Genomic DNA, 6,079 nt, shown 5'->3' on the forward strand with positions numbered 1-6,079 from the left:
CCCTCCCTCCCTCCGTCTCTCCCTCTCCCTCTCCGCCCTCCCTGCGTGAGCCTCACTCTGCCTTACTGTCCCCTCACTTCCTTGCCATATCACTCATAATAAAGTTCCCCTACTTGGCTTTTGCTGTCCGACTTTAAATTTTCTTTCTTAGGGAAAGGAGAAGGGTTTGCGGCCTCAGCTCAGGTTTCCCTGCGCCCCGGGCTGGAGAAGGGCTGGAGAATCCGGATCAGAGTGGGCTGTTCCCCACAAGGTGTGATGAGTTTGAAGACAGTGATCATAATGGACCTTTATAAATACCCATCTAACCAAAATGCTCTGGAAGTAGGCGATATTGTAAGCATGTTGCTGACTCTTAAATAAAAAGCAGTCAAAAGTAAAAAAACAACAACAAAAAATGGTTTCCCTTAACCTTAAGAAGACATGTGTTCATGGTACAGCAGCCCAAGCAGCCTTCTTGGGACTAGCATTTAGTTTCCAAAGAGCATTAATCCTGTTGCAGTTATTTTTTCCTATGGGAAAAGGAAAAGGAACATTTCAATAACTAAACTGCTCTTAATACTCATTCATTTAAACTCTTTTCTCATTTGGCTGAAGAGAAAGAAGTCACGTGACGTGTCTTCTGGGTGCTGTGACTCAGAAGGAAGTTTGTGGAAGGAGCCTGGCTGTGTCTCCCCAAATACTTCATATTTAGCATGAAAAGGATAGTTTTCTGTGACATTTTTAAAGTGATTTGCATGTTACTACTTGAAACGCCTAATGTTTCCATCCTTTTCTCTTCTGAAAATACGTGTGTTTTAAAATTCCTGCTTCTGCTTCCCTCTCAAGAAGTATTTAAGAAAACAGGAAAGCGTTCTCACAAGGTCGTTTGGGGTTGCTGCCTCTTCTGTGAGGCTTTGGAAGGCCACCGTTCCAGCCAGTGCTCCCAGGTTCCCGCAGGGAGCGCAGCGCGAGGGGGGCTTCAGGAAACAGGTCCTGCTAGTTGTGGCTTTCCAGGCCCGGGTGCAGGACCGTGGACAAGGTGGGTGCTTGAAGAAATCACAAAGAGCTGCACTGAAAGAGGCTTCAAAGTCTCCACACTGGGGTCCGTCCCCAGAACTGCAGACGTGCCCTGGAAGTGGCATGCGCCTGTTGCCCGAGTCCAAGGGGGCCACAGAGAGGATGCCTGCCCTCAGGGGCTGGCCACGTGGGGCAGACTCCGCCAGTGCAGGGGGCCCCCCTCCAGCCCCACACCTCAGGCCCAGAGCCTCCAGGAGTCCACATTGGGCCCCAGTGCTGGGCACAGAGCCCAGGGACCCAGGGACACCTAACAGTGCCCCGCACCCTAGCCACACCCTAGCCCTGCATCTCTCCTTAAAAACCGGTTCCCTCACGTGGCCCCAGGAGGCAGCAGGGTGGGTCGTGGACCCTGGGTTCCTCAGAGGGGCGCCCCAGGCCTCCTCTCCGCCTGCTCAGCAACCCGCTGGCCCGGCTCTGGAGCCCTCTCCCCGTGGTACCTGCGGGGCCTGCAGTCCCCAGCGCCAGCTCACCCGGCAGCCACTCCAGGTTCCCAGTGGCTCAGGCCACGAAGGTGGAGCCAGTGCTGGCCCTCCCTCCCCTCGCACTGTCCCTGGGGGCTTCTGTAGATGGGCCCAGGTGCGCCCGTGCTCTGGTCTGAAGCAGCCCCTCCGACGTCACCACACTGTGCACGGAGCCCTGGGAGCCCTGGGCTTCTGCCCGGCCACTGCCATTGTGGTGGTGTGCCCTAGTTACCTCGGGCCTAACTGCGCAGGGACCCCACTACTGGTGTCTGCTTCCACCCTGCCCTGCAGGCTGCCCTCAACGCGGGGCCACAGATATTCTGGCAAAGCCTGGGTCATGCCACATCACTCCTCTCCTCATTCAGAGGAAAGGTAAACATTTCACCTTGACCTCCATGACTCTGCATGATATGGTCACTCTGATCTCATCTGCTACCAAACATTTCACTACTCGCTGAGCGTGTTGGGAAGACCCCCACCACGGCCTTTGTCCTTCCTGCTTCCCCTGCCTGGACTGCTGTCGGCCCAGACCTCTCTGCCTGTCGAGCTTCACATGAGTGCTCCTCCCCGGAAGGCCTGCTGGCAGCCTGTGCAGAGTGCTGGCCATGCCGCCCTGCCCTCCCCTAGTGCTCTGGCCCCCTGTGGGTGGAACCCAGGGGTCCCCAGAGCAAGGGACAAAGACCAAGGGCCGTGCTCACTAGCATCCCAGAGAGGCCACCTGGGGAGCTATGGCACCCTCTGGCATCAGGAAACCACTGAGGCACATCCTCAGGGACACTGCGCGTGGCTCTGAGGAGCTTCTCACTCCTGAGGTCACAAGCGCCCCTTCAGTCACCCCAGGGTCTGCTGCAGAGGCTCTCTGCAGTCCCACCTGGTGGCCATGGAGCCCAGAGCCTTCAGATCAGGTTGGCACTGTATCTGCCCCAGGCCTGCAGCCTGCTCTGGTCCAAGGCAGACGCGGGGCCCGCAGCTTGAGTGGAGTGGGCTGGGCTGTGGAAAGCAAGGGTGGTGTGAGGAGGTGCCGCCGGCTCAGCGGGCCCCTACCAGGCCTGCAGAGCACCAGGCCGGGCCAGGCCTGACACGGGGAAGCACTGCTTGCCTGCCCACCTCCAAGACCACGCCAGACACGCCAGCCAGAGCCCAGGCCTGCCCAAAGCCACCTGTGAAGAGAACTCTGGTGTTTGAGGACAAATCTGAGAGGTGAGAGGGAACCTGAAGGGCAAATTCCCTCACCCAGGAGAGGTGTTTCACCTAAGAACCTCGAGTGTGAGCCTACGAACTTAATACAGAGTGACAAAGTGGTCAGAAGTCCAGAGGTCTGAGCTCACTGCTGATCACATCATGAAATCTCTACAGCGATGGGCTAAGCTGGTGCACATGGAAGAAGCCTCAGTCGTGACTCCGGGGGCTCTATCTGGAGGAAATCCATGAGTGAACACGAAAACTCTTCAGGCCCAGCCACTGTCCTCACAGCCCACATGCTGGGCAGGGAGCTGTGCAGACTCCCAAGGAGCACCCTGGCCAGAGGACAGATTCCTCAGAAGCCTAATGGGCTGAACCCTGCAGGCCCCAAAACACCAGGCAGCTCATGCTGCCATATATAGGTTCCACTGTCCGTCTCTCTCCTCCCTAAGGGCTCAGATGCTCGCTGCCTCGGTGCCCGTGTACTTTTGTATTTTGGGCTCCATTACATTAGTTAAGTCAAAGTCAGGCGACACCAGTCAGATTCATCCTACTGCCCACTTCCGAGGTTCACAGAGCAGACAGACTCCAGGTGGAACTCTCCCTACATCTCTCTGCATCCTGATGTTCTGCACAGGAGGCCAAAGGACCGGGGATCAGGCTATGTTTCTGTCCTCCTGGCAGGAGGAGGCTGTGGTGTGGCAAGACGGGGATGTGAGGAGCCTGGCTGTCCAGGTGAGTGGGAGGAACGGGACCTGGGGGACAGCGCCTCCTGCAGGCACTTGGCCGTCTCTGCATGCACTGGTTTGGATTAAAAGTGCTAGCCTGGATTTTCCTGGAAGGAAAAATGCCCAGATAAAATTACACACACACACACACACACACACACACACACACACACACACACCAGATGTCACGGAGAAGGACAGTGAGAGAAGCAGACTGACAGGCTTTGACACAAAACAATGCTTGCAGAGGCCCAGTTTACAAAACACAGGTCCTAAATCAAGCGAACCTGCAGTGGCAGGTGAGGATGAGACCCAGGACGGAATGCAGGAGAGCAGCAGGGAGAGTTCACCTGTGGGACAGGAACGCCAGCTAGGACTGAGCCCTCGCATACGGCATGGAGCAAAGCATCAAAAACAGTTTTCCACATTTTTGGAGCATTGATGCCACTAAGCCCTCAAGACAACCCTCTGGCGCTGGCATGTCAACCTGTCGGCACTGCCAGCCAGCCAGCAGGAGGGAGGGAATATGCAAGGAAGAAGTCCAGTTCCTACACAGCAGGAGCATGGCCAGGCCTCAGGGCCAATGAGGCAGCTCTTCGCCCACCCTGCTGCTGCCCGTGGACATCGGCCAGAGCCCCTGACTAGCCAAACCCAATGAGAAGGTACGGGGACCCAGGGACTAAACAACAGCACCGGTAAAGGTCACCCTTCCAGGGCACAGAGAGGCAGTGGGAAAGCACACCACATGGCTGGTCAGTTGGGGCACGTGGGAGCCCAGCCCCATCATAGAAGGCACCTGGGTGGGCGGTCATTTCCCCTCCAGTCCAAGGCAGAAGGTTCCCTGCTCTGCCATCCCCACATCCTGGTCCAAGCACGACGGAGCAGTTTCACACGCTGCTCCTGGAGGGTTTGAAAGGGAAAGGCACATGAGCAGGGACCTATTCCTTGCCACAAAGACCTGGAAACAGAGGGAGCCCCCCTATGGGGAAAGTTCAGCTGGGACATCCTGGGGTGGGAGGGTTCTTGGCCTTGGACGGCCACCTGCCCAGGTACGAGTCAGGTGCTGGTGCATGCTGTCCTTCAGATCTGAAATGTTCCCAAAGGCCCATGTGGTTAAGGTGTCCTCAGTCTTGTGCCACTGGGAGGGGAACACTTGGAAGACAGGGCCTGACGCTAGCAGGAGAGATGGAGGAAGGCAGGCTCCGCAGGGCAGGCATACCCTGTCCCTTCCGACTCTCTCCTTGTTCCCCAGATACCATGAGGTAAGCAGCTCACTCCAACGTGCTCCTGCCTGCCACAAAAACTGGACCACCAAATGTCCCAGCCCTGGGGCCAACCACCGAGGACTGAAACCTCTGGAACCACGAGCCCAAAGAGACCTCTACTCCCTACATATCTGGGGTCACAGTCACAGTGAGGGAAGGCTGATCCACCCAGCGCCCAGGGAGAAGATGACCATGCTGCAGGAGACCAGAGGGTGCGCACAGCTCCACCCCTAGCCCTCCCCACCAGAGGTCGTGCTGCATGGGATTCGCCCATCGGAAAACTCACAGTGGGTACTTCATCACTCTGTCTTGAGCTGAAATTCACAGGCCAGAAGGTGTCTTTCATTCAATTTGCAAGCAAATGGCTAGTGGAAATTCATCCCAAACACTGAACACCACCGAGGCGCTCAGGCAGGAGGACAAGACAGGTCGGACCTGAAAGGACAAGTACAAGATTCAGAACAAGATTCACAAAGGATGCAGGAAGGGTCGGGATGGAGGGCTATGCACATTTTACAGCTCCTTAAAAATCTACTACGACATAACCTCCAGAACAGAGCTGTGCGCACGGGTCCACACAGTAGGTCCATGCACTCCATGCCTGTGCCATCACCAAGGTGACGTTGTGGGGAAACAGGTCTGTGGGCCACATGGAAACCCAGGAAAAGGAGAGGAACACTTCTGTTCCCCACCAGTCAAGCCCCTGGGACATTGCCTCTGGTGTGGGAATTCAAAAGCACCTCGTGCGTGTCCACCTGGTGAGGACTCGGACCATGTACTAAAGTCCAGGAGGTGCAGATGCAGTGAGAGCAGCACTTCTCCACACCCTGATGGAGGAAGGTGCACAGCACCACTGCTCTGGAGCACCCTTTTGTCATGGATATTAAGGCCATGAAAAGTGTACGTGGCTTTCACCACTAGTTGTGCCTCTGGGGAGGTAAAACAAGATAATCGGAGATGCCCACAGACAGGCTGGACCACGGGTTCCTTGCACCCCTGCTTACAAGGGCCCCAGTAGAAAGCAACTTGAATGCCCAGGGAAGGGGAACACGTCTGCCACAGATCTCAGGCTGCATCAGGGCACCTGCGGGAAGGAGTCCAGGTGCTGAAAACCATGCAGCCCTCTGCTGAGGCCTAGCAGGCTTCCCAGGACCAGGGGCTCCCCAGGACCCTCTCCCAGCCTCTCTGCCCAGCATCTCCTGCTCAGGGAGCCAGGGCTGTCCACAGGGCAGTGCTCCCCACGCTCTGCCTGCTCCTGAGCCAGCTGCTCCCTCTGGCTCTCCTGCAGGGGCTGCATTCCAGCCCCTGCTCTGGGCCACCCCTCCTACCTGCCCCACCCTCCTCCACCCCCCTGCACCCAGCCTTTCCTCCTCCTCCCTGGCCACCC

General features: G+C 57.0%; 1 long non-coding RNA gene across 17 annotated transcripts in view; it reads right to left on the minus strand.

The window, feature by feature from the left end:
- The window catches only part of LOC107136734, a 24,007-nt gene that overhangs the window by 12,859 nt on the left and 5,069 nt on the right, over window positions 1-6,079 (minus strand). For 14 of the 17 annotated variants that reach the window (XR_007350798.1, XR_007350795.1, XR_007350799.1 and 11 more), the window contains exons 3-5: window positions 6,050-6,059; window positions 4,979-5,127; window positions 4,224-4,327 (exon numbers count right to left, since the gene is read on the minus strand). This is a non-coding gene — a long non-coding RNA (uncharacterized LOC107136734). The remainder of the gene's footprint in view (window positions 1-4,223; window positions 4,328-4,978; window positions 5,128-6,049; window positions 6,060-6,079) is intronic. The other 3 variants (XR_007350790.1, XR_007350787.1, XR_007350793.1) reach the window with 1 other exon arrangement.

This window comes from Marmota marmota, unplaced genomic scaffold (genome assembly GCF_001458135.2).
Source record: "Marmota marmota marmota unplaced genomic scaffold, marMar, whole genome shotgun sequence".
NCBI lineage: Eukaryota > Metazoa > Chordata > Mammalia > Rodentia > Sciuridae > Marmota > Marmota marmota.